Raw genomic sequence first — 15,978 nt, 5'->3', positions numbered from 1 at the left:
AACGTCAACAAAAACAAGGAAAGTATGAAAAATTGTCACAGCCAAGAACTTAAAGAGCTATGATAACTAAATAAGGTACTATTTGAGATAGGCTCCCGAAACAGAAAAAAAAAGAAGACATTAGGTAAGAACTAAAAAAATCTGAATAAAGACTGGACTTTAACAATAATATATTAATATTGGTTATTATTTATAACAAATATACTATAGTAATGATGTTAAAAATAGGGAAACTGGGAATGGATATTTGGGAACTGTCCATATTATCATAATTTTTCTATAAATCTAAAATTGTTCTAAAATAAGTTATATTCTAAAAATGCTATTCTCATTATTTCTTTTTGTCTTAGAAGTTTTGCATAAAAATAGTATTTATATTCACATATAATAGGTTTATTATTTTAGTGAATATTTAAATATTTCTCAATTTTAATTTCTAATATGCTAATATTGATATCTACAACACAATTTTTTTTTTGGTTTTTTGAGACAGTGTCTCACTCTATAGTTCAGGCTGGCCTTGAACTCACTATGTATCCCAGGCTGACCTCAAACTCCAGCAATCCTCCTGCCTCAGACTCCTGAGTGCTGGGATTACAGACATGTGCCACCACGCCTGGCACATCATTAATAATTTTTAAATGTGTAAAGGAATCATAAAACCAAAAAAAAGTTTGAAAACCACTGATATAGGTAAGCTTCACATACATGGAAAAACTCATGAATATAGTACCTCATTCTTCAAAATTATAGGATAGATATAATTAAAGTGTGAGGCAGTATACATATGTTGTATTACTCATATTTGTGGATTAAACTGCCTAGTATTTTCCCATTAATGTATTATTTTCTAAGAGATTCACAAAGTCTCCCTTTAACTTGTTGCTATGGTAATACACTGTCAAAGCCTCTGTGCAGTGTTAGTGGTATTGCACAGGTACTTATACTATGGTTCTATTAGCTGAGCGATGAAGGGAGAAGATGAGTGCGTCAAATACCTACTAAGATCCAGGTTCTGGAGGTTTTCACACATATATTATCTCTTAGGGATGACTGTCAAGGAGTGAACATCTATCCAGGTCTAGGGTCAGCATTATCCAACTAGAACAGTAAGTGAAGGAGAAGAAATATAAAACTCAACTACAAAACCCTAACAAGACAAGGGCAAGGTGGCTGACAAAAGAAAACTCATTACAGAGACAGTATATAATCATGAGGACTGGGGACCAGAGGAACTAACGAGATGGCACCAAAATGCAGGGTGAGGGTTTATGATTACATGTGAGAGTGAAAAAGACAAGTATGTAAAATGAGGTAGAAGTGGAAGAGGCAGCGGGAATAATGTTTGTTCTTCTCTTCTTTACTCAAATCCTCCCTTGCTGCTCATGCCACAGGATACCACCACAGACCACAATGCTAAGTCATCATCGCTGCCAACAGACCTTAGCTTATGCAGGATAAGCTTTGTCTTCTCCCACTACCCCTTGCACTAGCTCCTCTCCATCGGTAGTCTGGGACCAACAAAAATCAGGCATAAGAGCTTTGGGGAGGAGAGTGTGATAAAATACCTCCCTGGCAGCACAATCACCTGTTAACAAGAGGAAAATCTTGATCTTCCCAACTCTGTCAGGGTTAGTCCACCATCTACCACTATCTATTCACTATCGAAAAGACCAGCATGCCAAGATAGTTAAAAGCCAGAGTTTGAAAATACTAGTTAAACTTCAGAATAATTTAAGGCAAGTTTCACTGCCTTATCCTGTTAGGAATTTTATACTCATACTGACCTGTTATGGCTTATAGCTAGATTAGTAATGGCGAACCTTTTAGAGATGAGTGCCCAAACTGCAGCCCAAAACTCATTTGTCACAAAGTGCCAATACTACAATTAAACTCGACTACTGATTAAAAAAAAAACTTCATACATTAACATCTTTTGTCTGAAAAGAAATATAAATAGCTTGCATGCCATAGGTTCACCACCACTGATATAAAAGTTCCCCCAAAGCCTCATGTGCTCATAGGTGGGACTTTTGGGAGATGACTGGATCATGGAAGTGTGATACTAGATTAGTCCACTGATGGGTTTATAGCTGGATGTTGAGAAGTGAAGCCTAGGTGGAAGAGGTGGGTCACTTATGGGCATGACCAGGAGGCATCCCTTGATTCCTCCATACTGCTTCCTGCAGCCATGCCATGAGCAAGCCTCCTCTGTCATGCCGCTCTGCCATGCCACCCTGCCTTGGAGCCAGTCTTCTATGGACTGAAACCTCTACTAACTGTGATCTAAAATAAATCCTTCCTTCTCCTTTCACTTGAAGATGTGAGGTATTTTGTCCCAGCAATGAGAAAGTAAGACACTACCTAGAAATTTCCCTTCTCAGGCACTGTATTTTCCAAAAATATATACGAATAAATAGCCAACTAGCTGACTATTTAGACAAAAGAACATTTTCAGCCAGTTAAGACTCTGAAGATCATACAACTTTCATAAAGGTATCCAAAAGTATGTATGGGACTAGGAGGATAGCTGAGTGGTAGAGCATTTGTCTAGCATGTATGTGGCCCTGGGGAAGATCTCTTGCACCAGAAGGCAGGGAGGGAGGGGAAAAAAATCCTCATAAAACTCTATATAAACTTACCATTAATGGCTACTTTTAGCTGCTTCTAAGTCTATTTTAATACTGTTTAAGATGTCTAAATATTTTTCCTCTTACTTAGAAAAAGGTGACTGCTACCCATCCCATTGCCCTTCCTAAAACCTTTTCAGAATATTTAAAAAATGGCTTTCATTGCCTCTTACCCCTCAAAGATAAAAAAAACCTATTTAATGGAAAAAACCTATTAAAGCCATGCCAAAGCACTGGAGACACTGTTATGATGGTACCTTACCAGTAGATAAGATAAAAAAATGGATTTAATCTTTGTTTGTTTTTTGGTACCAGGAGCTGAACTCAGGGCCACTCACTTGCCAGGCAGGTGCTGTGCTGTTGAGCTATATCCACAGCCCAAAAATGGATTTAATCTTATACCAAGTTTACTTTCAAAGCAATATATCCCTTCACTTCTGAATCATTTATCAAATCAATACTTTCAGCAAGTGACTGGTATTTGACTTGTTGAGTTGCTTTTAACCATCTATTCAAAATGAAATACAATGTAAGTCACCAGATGTTTACAGTATTTTTGTAGTATTTTTGGGTTCCTGTCACAACTGAGTCCCCAACAGTGGATTTTCTTTTCCCTAACTTCCTTTCTGAAATTCCCTTTGTAGTAGAGATTAAAATAGAAGGACTACAAAGGTGAAAGCCTTGTATTTTTAGAGAAAGATGGTTGAATGAATTTTAAATTATAACTAGTTAAGATGTACTTAATAATCAGTTACACCATGTTAACAATATCATGTACACCCTAATAATTTTAAATTTAAGAAGCTGGAAATAAAGTATTTATTAACCTGTTATCAAGTATACAAAGTAACAGCCTATCAAGTATAATTTCAAAAAATCAGACCTACCATTTAATCGTTGTTCAAATAAAACAAGTATTTTGTTAATTTCAATGCACTTATTTTGGATTTTTGAGACAGTCTCACTATGTAGTTCACTGGCTTTGAACTCACTGTGTAGTCCAGTGTGCCTCAGCCTCCCCAGTGCTGGGATAAAATAATCACTCCCAATCAGCTCCTTTCACTAACAAACTTTCTCAAGAACAAAAAAACAAATTTGGAAAATTCACTGATTACAGTTACATTGAATTGGGTTGGGGATTTAGCTCAGTGGTTCCATCGCTGCAAGGTCCCAAGTTCGATCCCCAGTACCAAAAACAAAGACAAAATACATTGAATTTGGTACAAAATTCTTTTAATTTTACCATATTTCATAAAATCTAAAATGCCCATAATTATAAACTTCATTATTTCATATAACAGGCAAGAAAAAAAAGCTGCCAATTAAACTATAACATAAAGCTTATTTATACCATTCTGTCTTCAAGGAAAAGTAAAATATGAACCAAATCTGTTTTAGAATCCAGAAAATACTGAAAAAAAAGGAAAGAAAATACTGAAGCCTTTAACAAAATTCAAATAAGTTAGAAGATAAAAGAAAAGTTTTCTACAGATACAATAATCTTGGATACTAAACTTTGATATCTACGTATTTCGATAGTATTCCACCACAATTTTTAATTTTTAATGTTTGAGCTGAAAAGATAAAGTTTTTTTAGCAAATATATGTAAAATAAAATGAAAGCCAAAAAATGGATCTTGAGATTAACTTTAACTGTTCAGTGATGAAAACAACTGCAAAGAGCAATAGTTCACTCAGAAACAGCTGGTCTTCTAGCATAGAAGAAAAATCTCCCTCAAAATACTCCCCCCCCTTCAAAGCACTTATAGACAAAAGGTGGGTGTAGGGTTACATTCCATCCCACCTGCTACACTAACAAACACTGGCTCTAGCAGACAATATCCGTAACTGAAAAATATTAAGTACAGTAAAAGAAAAATAATATGCTCAAAACTGACAGATGGGAAAAGTATTTTCAAACTTACACTTAAAAAATAAGAGGTGAAAGCTAACATGGAATCAATACCTGGTAGAGTTCTTTTTTCCCTTCCCAGGGAGAATCTGAGACAGATTCAAGATTCTGAGTCACCACTACACCACGTTTTGTCACTCTCATTGTACCCAAGATATTTTTAAGTCTCCACTACAATATAATTAATGCTAAGAACTTTACATACTAAAACATTTATAGGCATATTGCTATCCAAATGATTTTTGAAAATCTTTTCTCTTCTCATGATAGTCCTGTGACAGTCTCTTTTGATAGTACTGACCCTTAAATTTAGGTGAACACCCCACTATAAAATGCTTTTCCTGCAAATCTCATCACTTGCAGAATTTTCCTAAAGACACATCAATTAACCCAAATCCAGCTTATCAGCATCCCCAGCTAACTAAAAGTCATGATTCAACACATAACTTTACATACACATAAAAGTTTTAACAACTTTTAGGACAAAAAAGGCAAATCGCCAGAAAACAAGTTGACTTCAGGACTCTTCAAAAAGTCCAGCTCCATTTATTCAATAAATTGCAAGGGCTTAGAAAAGGTCCTCAACCAATTAATCTTACCTGGCAGGTCTCCAAGCTGGCTGCGGCGGTGGCCAGGTCAGTCTTGCCAAGTTTACTGAGATTTCCAGGAAGATTTAAAAAAAAAAGGGGGGGGGGGGAAATAACTCCTCCGACTTAGGAGCTTTTGTCTAAAATTCTTTCTCTGCTGCGTATCTATCTGATCTCTTCCCTCTACTAGCTTACTGTCAACCGCCTTTACCACGAAATCACAAGCAAATGAAAAGCAAATTTTCCAGAAAAACAATCAGATGCCCCAGCCCACCTTTTAAAATTAGCTAAGGCACAACATCCCATACAAGGACAACAAATCAGTTGTTAAGGCACAGTACTGTCTTCAACCTCTAAAGATTCATGTGAAAGATGTATGTAAAATCTACTTACTGCAACTAAAAAATACATGAACATATATTTGAAATAGTTTCAATTGTTGAAGGGGAAGAGCTTATTTTATTAATTCAAATTAACCTGAACTGTAGCACACTACTTAGTAATTAAGACTTTACTGTGCATTTACCCCAAAATTTTCCTCCAAATATTTAAAATTTGTCTTCTGCTCAAGAATTAGTTTTTACAATAGTAAATGGCTATTTTAGAAAGGTGAGAAAATCTTCAATCACCCTTAATTCACTGCCTTATATTGGTACTGATGCACAAATCTGTCCTGCAAACAGACGAAGAAGATGGTGTGGCGGTCTCTTAGCACCGCATCTCCTGCAGCTCCTTGCACGAAGCCTGGAAGTAGCTGCCATTCAATAAATGCCTATTAAACACTTTGGTCCTTTCATAACAAGTTGAGGCATTCCAAAACACTCCACCCCTCCAGAGTCTGCCGCCAACTCCCGAATTCAGACCGCCTGTGGCCTTGCACTGATGAAATGAAACCTCGTCGCACAAGACCCAAGATGAGGGCAAGGGAGCCACCCGACTCCATCCCGCGGGGCAGCAGATTCTCCATTCATCCCGCCAGGCTGTACAACCGGAGGCCTTTCCTACCCATTTCTGGTAAGCTACGTCTCCCGCCAGGATCTGCACGCAGGGGCACGAGCCTCCGCCCCACCCCGCAGACAGCCAGGCGTCGGGACACTGGGGACGCCTGCGCAGAAGCCGCCTTCCACCCGCCTGGCCCCTCTAATCAGAAGGGTAACAATAACCCCTCAGAAAGACTGGCAGGGAGGGCGGGGGGGTCGGAGGGGACCACTGTACGTCTGCGCGCTCCCTGACGTCTTGGCGCGGCCTTGGCGCTCAACGGTCTCCACGTGAGCGCGCCCGCGCGCGCCATCACTGCTCTAGTTGACAGGGTCGCCTCACCTGAGCCGGGCTCCGCCCCCCTTCTCCTCGCTAGAGGAGGCGGTGACCCTTCTCTGATCGGACCTGATTGTGCCGGAGGAGGCGGGAACGTCCAGACTGGCGTCTCCGTGATGGGACTTCCTCCCCTTTCTGCCCGCCCCCGGCACACCCCTCTTCACGTCCCCCAGCTCCTTCAGCCGGTTCGCCACCGCTCTCTTGTGAGCCCAGCGGCGGCGGCCGCCGACAGTAAACGGAAGTGACGCGATGCAAGATCACCTACCCCGCTTCATTCCCCCGCCTCCTTGATGAGCTAAAACCAATCAGCAAGTGGGTGGGCGGGGCAGGTTCGGCAGTGCAACCAGCCGGTAAGGAACCTAGAGGAATTTACTCGCCCCTTGAAAAACTGACCAATCCACGGTCCCAGGAGTCTGGTTGTGTTTACTACCGACTGAATCCGTGAGCGCTCTGACCAATCACCGTTTACCTTACAATGCGTAAACTTATCAAACGCCTTTTAAGGCGGGACTTATCACTAAGCGACTCTATGTTTGGACCACAAAAAAGGGATTGAAAACTGCAGCTAATCAATGCCCGTTGTGGTTGAGGCAAATGGGTTTTTCCAATCACAATCATGACTGCCTGGGAGGCGGGTCCGAAGGGTAGTAACGTCTAACCATTGGCTGGTTGAAGGATTTTTTTTTTCCCCCACCTTCTTGGCCAAAGTCAGTAGTCTAGGGCTCATTAGCAGAAATGAGTTCCCTTCCAAAAAGCTGCTTGTGTATTGAGTTAGAAGTTGTTTCCAGGTCGCAGTCGTAAGAAAAGGGAAAATTAAAAGGAAACAAGAAAAGAAAGAGAACAAAATCTATGGTTAAAACGCTTAATTTAAAATGTCCGTCTGATGGCATTTAAGTGGATCCCGCCCCGCATCCAGTCAAAAGTTGCAGCCCGTCCGGAAACGTCGGAGCCTGAGGAGCCAGGCGGCCGGTCCCTGGACTCCCAGAGTTTTACGCTTGTCTCGGCATTCCGTTCCGCAGGTCCTGCAAGGCAGCAGTCTCCAGAGCCAACATATACATACATCGAAGTACTAAGCTCTCCCAGCAATGCCTCGAACTTGGAAGGGTCGTGGACCCCGAAGGGATACGGTCAGAAAAGAGCGAATTCCGGGGTGGCCCCGGGCTCAGGCGCACGCGCCCTGGAGACCCCGAGCCCTGACGGGGCCAGCGGCCGGCGCGGTCTGCCTGTGCGCCGGGCAGTGCGCCCGGGACACGGGTTTCGGGAAGAAGCCCTTCCTCCTCAGGGGAAGAGCGAAGAATGCTCGCAGAGGCTTTCTCTTGCGGAAGCCGTCCAGAGACAAAGGCAGTCTTGGCGAACGCGGCCCGCTTGTCTGGGCCGGGCGGCGCGGGGTGGGGCGAGAAGAGACGTCCTTAAAAATGGAGCTCCCTGCTCCCTCTGAATTTAACACCCGAACGGCATTGCGACTCGTACTGTTCCTCCAGACGTTCTACGTAGTGGGAAGCATTGCCCTTCGGGTTTATTTCTTTAAGACCTCAATGAAATCTCACGGTCAATTTTATTCATTTATAATATATAAAACATCACTGACAGCAAGACCCTGTCTCAAAAACGATTTGTAAATGGGCACGCTCCCATGCTGTTGACAGGGCTATTATTGATGTGTTTGAAAATAAGCTGGTAGTGTCTATCAAAATTTAAAAGAAGCATTTATTCCCTTATACTTGGCTTCTTTCTAGAACTGTATGCTACTGAAATACACAATGTGGAAATACACAAAGATGGAAATATAGATATATCTGAGGCTTTTTACCACAGCTTCATTGAGGGGACAGCAACCTCAATTTGTATCTACAAGAAGACGACTATATATAGTGAGAAATATATATATTATTAATAATTCCATGAACATACAAAAACAGAATAAGAACCAATGGGCTGGCTGGTATAGGACAGTGGTAGAACGCTTGTTTGGCATGCACAAGGCCCTGGGTTCAATCCCCAGCACTCTCCAGTCTCAAGAAACAAACAACAAAAAAGCCTCCATGTGGAGGTATACATAAAAGTTTGTAAATATATGGCCGAGTATGAAAGGATACTATCCAACTGCTCACCGTGGTTATCTTGTCACCAAACATGGTCTGAGAGGCGCCTCAGAGGAGAAGAGAGAGAGTTCAGTTTGTCCCTACATTGAGTAGGTTCACCAACTTCCATCACAGAAGTGCATTTCAGGACTTGTCAGTGGGAGGCATAGACAGATTGATTAGGCAAAGTTAAAGAGGTACATTCTCTGAGAAAGTGTGAGCCCTCAGAGAGATGCATTATGGTCTGAGGGGGATATTTATGTTCTGGGGATGTCCTCAAGACATGATCTAGGATAGATTTTTTTTAGTGTTTGTCAGGTGAGCTAGTCTATAGGAGAAAGATCGCAGGCTCAAATTTACAGGTGAAAGGCATAGACCCAATTTACAGGCTTATTTATTTTAAAACTCGGGAATTTGAGAGTCACCTGGAATGAAAAAAAAATTTTTTTTGTAACCTAAGGTAACTGTGTCCTGAACTTGCCCTTTTATTAAAAGTACAATTTAAAAATTATGATTTCTCTCTCTTTCTCTCCCTCCCCCCCTTCCCCCTCTCTCCTTTTTTTTGAGATGGGATCTTATTGAGTCACTAAGTTTCTAGGGTGGGCTTGAACTTGCAAACTTCCTATCTCAACCTCCAAGAGTCCCTTGTTTCCTTTCTATCTATCTTTATTTCTTCTGTCATACCTCAATCTCAGTGAGGGATTGGGGTTTTGAGCAAATGATTTAAAAAGACCTTAATTTTAGTTTTATAAGACTACTCTATTAATTTCTTTTTACTGTATTCTTACAACAGGTATTTTTAGTTTAGTAGTATTTATGAGAACCAGCAATTTTAGGTGGCTTGGATCTTCATTGGCAAAATTCTTCCAAAAGTAATAAAAATTTTTCTATAAAAGTATCAGTAAGATACTTTTTGAAAATAGACGTACAAAGTCTAAGTTTCCTAAGAGAAGATAATATTGCAAGAATAGCCAGGAATGCCCTGAAAAAATAAGGCAACCTGAGCTCAAACAATTACAAAAATACTTCTTTTTTTTCCCCCTGCAATATGGGGCATTGAACCAGGGCCTTTACACTGAGCTACATCACTGGCTCTAGGCATACAGCACAACACCCAGCTTATAATTTAAGACAGTTTATTACTAGCATATGAATAGACAGACAAATCAATAAATCAAAATAGAAGCTCCAGAAGTAAAATTAAATATTAGAAATTTTGACAGGGCTTGATGGAAATATGCCTGTAGTCCCAGATATTATAGGACTATAGGCAGTAGGATTGTGATTTCAAGGCCAGCCTAGAGAACATTGGGAGACCCTGTCTCTTCTAAGAAAAACAAGGGGTCAGGGCCAGGGATTTAGCTCAGTGGTTCCGGCGCCTGCCTTGCAAGTGCAAGGTCCTGAGTTCAATCCCTGGTACCAAAAAAAAAACAACAACAAGGGGTCGAGGGGGTAGGTAAGTACCCCAGGACCACAAATAAATTTCAATGTATATGTATCAAAATATATGAAAATTTAATATATGACTAAAGTTCACATTTCAAATCACGTACGGAAGTGCTGATTAATTTTTAAAAGATATCTTGGGGTTGGGCTGGGGATTTAGCTCAGTGGTTTCGTGGCCTGCTGTGCAAGCGCAAGGACCTGAGTTCAATCCCTGGTACCAAAAAAAAAAAAAAATCTTGGGATTATGGGTACATGCCTATAATCACAGCTATTCATGAGGCTGAGGCAGGAGGATCCAAGTTCCAGGCTGGCCTCGGCAATTTAGCAAGACCCCATTTCTAAATATAGTGGACCCTTGGCTTACAAACTCGATCAGGTCCCGGGGGGTTGGTTGTGACTAAGTCAGTACAGCTGAGATGTGGATATTTACCTGGGTACATGCTATAGATAACAAAGGGCAGATGAATCTTTCATTAACCTAATTAGTCCAAGTTGTTCATATGTCAGGCCAGTTGTAACTTGGGGGTCCACTGTAAATAAATAAATAAATAGGTAGGACTGGGGATAAAGCTCTGGTAAAGTGCAGCCTAGCATGTAGGAGCCCCTGGGTTCGACCCCCTGGGTTCAATCCCCATACTGGAAAAAAAAAATCTTTTCAGAAAAATAAAGTTGGATTATCTACCTGCCTTCTTACAAAATTAATATCAAGTCAAATATTAAAAATATATGTTAGAACAAGCCAGGCATGGTGGTGTACACCTGTAATCCCAGCACTTGGAAGGCTGAGGCAAGAGGATTGCCATGTTAGCAAGAGTGTACATATAAAATAGTCATTCTCATTGCTAGTGGGAAGTTGGTAGAGTCCAGAGAAGACAATTTGGCAATATCTATTGATAGAATCCATTTGGCTCCACTGATGTGGTATGAAGATTATTTTAAGCTGAAAATATCTGAATGAATAGCAACCACAGGGAAAAAAAAATATGAAAACTTTTGCTGGCTTGACCAAAGCCTTTGGAAAATACAGCCACCATAAATCACCTCTGGAAGGTTTATAGCCAGAAAGGATATAGACCATTCACACCAGTGTGAAAAATTACATTAAAAAAAAAACTTTGTCAAAATTTTGTGTACCTTCAGTCTGGGCCCAGTAGCATGTTCCCATAGTCCTAGTCATTTGTGAGACTAAAATGGAGGATCAGTTGAGTCCAGGAGTTTGATATCAGTCTAGACAAGATAGCCAAGAATTTGTCTCAAAAAGTTTTTTTCCTTTACCTTCCATGCGTTTCTCTAGTTTCCTTCTGTTGATGCTCCTTTGAAGTCCCAAACCCCCTTCTTATTAAGATGATGTGTAAACTCTCAACTCTGTGGGTTCAGGGAGCCTCTTAATTGTGTGTTCTCATATAAATGAATAAACTTTCTTCCTGTTACTCTCTATTGTCTGTTAATTAGTAGATCTCCAGGGTCTGAATCTGAGTTGGTGGAGCAAAGTTATTTTTCCCCCTCCTAACACTATCAAAATTGCAAATACAAATATGTGATTAAATTTTTAGGATTATATCATATAGATATAAATAAGTATAAAATCATATATGCACAAAGTTATTTATGGTAGCAATATTTGTATTAGTAAAACAATCCAAAACAAGGTAAATATTCATCATGAAGACTCCATGAGTTCATCTAGACCGAATTACCTCCCAAAGGCCTTACCTAATAATGCCATCACATTGGAGTCTAGGACATCAACATAGGAATTTTGAATTGAATTGTGATAGGATTCATCCCCTTATAAGATCTTCTGTTCCTCTGCTATGTGAGGCTATAGTGAGAAGGCACTTATTGTCAAGGCAGGAAGGGCAACCTCGCCCTGAGTCAAAACTGCCTTGATCTTAGACTTCCCAGCCTCCACAACTGTAGGAAATAAATGTTGTTTAGGCCAATCACTGTGTGATGTTTTGTTGTAGCAGCCCCAGAAGACTAAGAGTTGTATTTGCCACCCTCTTCCCTGGGGAAACCACTGAAAACATTGTAAACAAGGAGGTACATTAAATAAACCAATAGTGGAAATAAAATGCAAAACCAAAAAACATTCAATTAATCCAAAACAATGAAGGAGATGGAACAAATACAAAACAATAATTGTATTACCAGAATGCCAGAATCCTGTCCCATGCTGACAAAGAATGAAACCATGGATGAAGGAGGTAGGGTGCAGGTAACGTACTTAAAAGACATAAAGGCAAAAAAGTAAAAGATATAAAGACAAGGAAGTAAAGCTCCCACTAGCCAAGAGGGGGTTCTGAGTAGAATATCCAAGAAGGTTCTTTGTGTAGGGATTTTAAGATTTCAAAGGGACCTCAGGCCATGTAAGCAATACAATCTCTACCCTATGGGAGACTGTATCAGTATTTACTAGAGAAGCAGATATAACATGAGAGATATACAAATATATATGAATTGGGCCGGGGATTTAGCTTAGTGGTTCCACCACCTGCCCCACAAGCACAAGGACCTGAGTTCGATCCCCAGTACCAAAAAAACCAAAACAAAACAAGAAAACACAAATATATATGAATTTATAAGATTAGCTTACAATGACCACCCACAGAGTCAAATGAGGAAGAGTGCAGAGGATCTGTCTGCACACTGGAGACCCAAGGATTTAGTCAAAGGACTGGAGCTCACTGCAGCATCCCATGTGAGTCTGTATCAGGAGACTGAAGAGTCTATGCTGGAAGCCAGGAAATGATGTCCAAGGTGAAGATGAAGACTGGAGCTCCTCAGAAGAAAAGAAGCAGCAGCATCCTTCCCCATTTCCCCTTTATACCATCATGTGATGAGCCACCCTAGGGTGGGTCCTCCATACCCTAAGGTGCAGAAGAGGCACTTAGGATGGATCTTCCATGCTATAGGGAGTGGAATTGCTAAGCCAATTTAACTAAGCTTCTCTCTCTCTCTTTTTGGTACAGGGGATCAAACTCCAGACTTTGTGCTTTCAAGGCAGGCGGCAGAGCCATTGAGCTAAATCCCCGGCCCAACTAAGCTTCTCTTAACAAAACTTCTCAAGTTGACACAATCAATCAACCATTACAGAGACTACATATTTATTAGGGTCTAATCTATGCAGTGTTTATGCAGTGTCTATGCAGAGCTCATGTGCCCTTTGAGCTAATGGCCTCCCAATCATGCTCTGGGGAGGTCCCAGACAGCTGAAGGACACCTGGAAGATGTCTTTGTAAGATCCCTGGAGGGTTGTGACTAAGCAGACTCCATTTTGGCCTTCCCAACTCCATTTTGGGGCCATTGCCATTACTAACTAATACAATCCTAACTCTTGTCTCACTAATTTTTGTTACATTTGGAGGTTAGATTTAAACCCAATCATATCAGTAATTGCATTAAATGTAAACGTTCTAAAAACTACAATTAAAAGGCAGAGATTATCAGACTGACAAAAAAGCAAGACTCAATTAAACATTGTTCATATAAGAAATCTATTTTTTTTATATCAAGGATCAAACTCGGGACCTTGTGGTTTCAAGGCAGATGGTAGAACCACTGAGCTAAATTTATTTTAAACTGGGCATGGTGGTGCATGCCAGTAATCCCACCACTCTAAAAGGCTGAGGTAAGAGAATTTCAAATTTAAGAGAAGATATAACACTGAATATAGTATTATATTAATTATATAAATACACATATACACAGAAAGAAAACTAGAAAGAATGTTAACAATGGTCACTTTTAGGTAGGGTGAGATCATGGGCTACTATACTTTAATTCTTTATATTTTTCTGTATTTTCCTAATACTCTTGATTAAATTTATATTGCTTTGATAATTTTAAAAATCTATTATCATTGGGAAAAACTTAAGTATTTGAACAGGCAGATCTAATATGCTTAAATTTAATAGATGTTAAAATAAAATTCTGAATCCTTTTCATAAAAAATTGTAGGGATAGCCACCCAACCATGGACTGAGTCCTCTGAAACAGTAAGCCAAAGGGATGATGTGATTTAACAGGAGCAAAATCATGAGTTTTTGTTCATGGTTAATTCCAACTAAGTTATTTATAAGAAGTATAGATGCTTAGCATAAATGTACATAATGGAGAAGTATTGCATGTACCTAGGATGAGGGAGGTGGTAGAACATCTCTGTACTGTACTACCCAGCCCAGAGTTGAAGTATTGATCCACATAGGGCCTCATGTGGTAATACATGTCCAAATATACTGGTGTGTGTACAGGAGGTGACCAAGATGAAGAAAGACCTACAGATTTTGGTGTGTGAGAGGCTAGAAGGAACTGTTGAGGGAAGAGAAGAAGAGATAAATGCAAAGCAAATGTGGCAGTTATAATGGTGTGTCACCTAGATTGTTTGGCTTTGGAATCCCCTGGGAAACTGATGGAGCACACTTTGGGTGTGTTTGGGTGGGTCATAGAGGTATGGGAGTCTATGTATAATCCTTTACCCCTTCCTCTCTGGCACTGTTCTCCTGTTCTGCTTCCCAGCCATAATGAATTAAGCAGCTTTGTTTAACCATGAAACTTCCACCATGAAGTTTCTACCCTGGAGCCAGCTGACCATGGACTGAATCTCCTTAAAACATGAGCCAAATTGAACCTCACCTTTAAATTATTTGGTTGGGTATTGTGTACAGCAATGAGGAAGCCAACTAATACATAGGATAAGATAAGGTTTTTAAAGTGCTTAGGACACTTTTAAAGTGGATCAGTTTTGTCCTATGTGGCCCTGGAAAGCAGAACTAGAATTACAGGGAGGAGCTACAGCTGTAGAGTCAGCAGAAGGCAGGTTCACTTCCATGTAAGGAGAGGAAAAAAACCTGTTCCAGATGAAGTCTGCCTTACAAAGAGGTAGTTGCTCAGGTCTACAGGTATGCATGCACAATCTGGATCAGTGATGTGAATGAAGAGAAAGGGAAAGATACAGAAGACAACAGAGGAGCAAGAGAAAACTCAGAAACATAGGAAGAAAAAGGACAGACAGAGAGGCACAAAAAAGGAAGAGAACAGGCAAGGCAGAAGAAGCAGTTTTCAGGCTGAGTCACAACAAATGGGATCTGACTTGCCTGCAAGTCTTTACTAGCAATATCCTGAAGTACCAGCAGATGGAGATATTACCCCAGGAAAGGAAGACTTTGCACCTCTCCACACCACAAAAATCTTTTTTGTTCTATGAAAAATGATGCTTAGAGAAAACTCTATGTGTCTCTGAATTTCCAAACTAGATTGACAAATAAAACATTTTTATGGAAAATTCTTCTTGTGATTATCCATGACTCTAATCCAGAAGGGACCATCATAGATTTTTGCCTTTTAGTCACTGCCTTAGTAAGACTCCCTCCATTCTGTTTCATCTTAGTTATTTATACATCTATGTATATGTACACATACATTGTGTGTGTATTTTGAGTCACTTTTTTTTTGTTGTTACCGGGGATCGAACTTGGGTCCTTGGCTTGTGCAGCAGGCGGCAAAACCACTTAGCTAAATCCCTGGCCCTTGAATCACTTTTAAATAATTAAACAACACATGGGTACATTACAATCTGCTTTCCAGCCTCTCCATCAGTAATACTTCCTTCCCCAGATAGAATCTCTTATCACTTTGAATTCTTGCCTGTGGTAATTCTGGAAGTGTTCACCCTCAACAGTTATACACTGCTCTTCACTATTCTCCCCAGCTACAAAGCAGCCAAACCTGAGGACTTTCACAGACTCTGGATGACTGCAAAAATGTGCCTTAAGAAGGAATAAATCTGGTACAACAGAGCCTCCCAAACTTCAAATCTAAGCAAATCAGCTACTGATTCTGATTCAGAAGGTTTGATAGGGCTAGGGATACATATCCAACAAACTCCTAGGCAAAGTAAATATTGCTGTTTCCATGGACCACACTTTGAGTAGCAAGGCCACACAATATATTCCTATGTCATCAAGGGCCAAGACACTTATCTCAAGAACTACATTTTACTATACTTT

At 40.2% G+C, this 15,978-nt stretch overlaps 1 protein-coding gene across 4 annotated transcripts in view; it reads right to left on the bottom strand.

The window, feature by feature from the left end:
* Zbtb5 (zinc finger and BTB domain containing 5) overlaps positions 1-6,677 on the bottom strand; it is a 34,121-nt gene extending 27,444 nt beyond the window's left edge. Inside the window, exons 1-2 of one of the 4 annotated variants that reach the window (XM_021251984.2) lie at positions 6,450-6,574; positions 5,142-5,196 (exon numbers count right to left, since the gene is read on the bottom strand). The gene's annotated coding sequence lies outside the window, so the exon portion shown is untranslated. Of the gene's footprint in view, positions 1-5,141; positions 5,197-6,134; positions 6,192-6,449 lie in introns of those variants that run through there. The other 3 variants (XM_004874579.3, XM_021251985.2, XM_087183673.1) reach the window with 3 other exon arrangements.
* Between the last annotated feature and the right edge of the window lie 9,301 nt (positions 6,678-15,978).

This window comes from Heterocephalus glaber, unplaced genomic scaffold (assembly GCF_053883595.1).
Source record: "Heterocephalus glaber isolate CG9 unplaced genomic scaffold, H.glaber_assembly_v1.0 deba00001481, whole genome shotgun sequence".
NCBI lineage: Eukaryota > Metazoa > Chordata > Mammalia > Rodentia > Bathyergidae > Heterocephalus > Heterocephalus glaber.
Note: the sequence above shows the minus strand (reverse complement) of the source record. Positions and strands in the feature narration are given on the sequence as shown.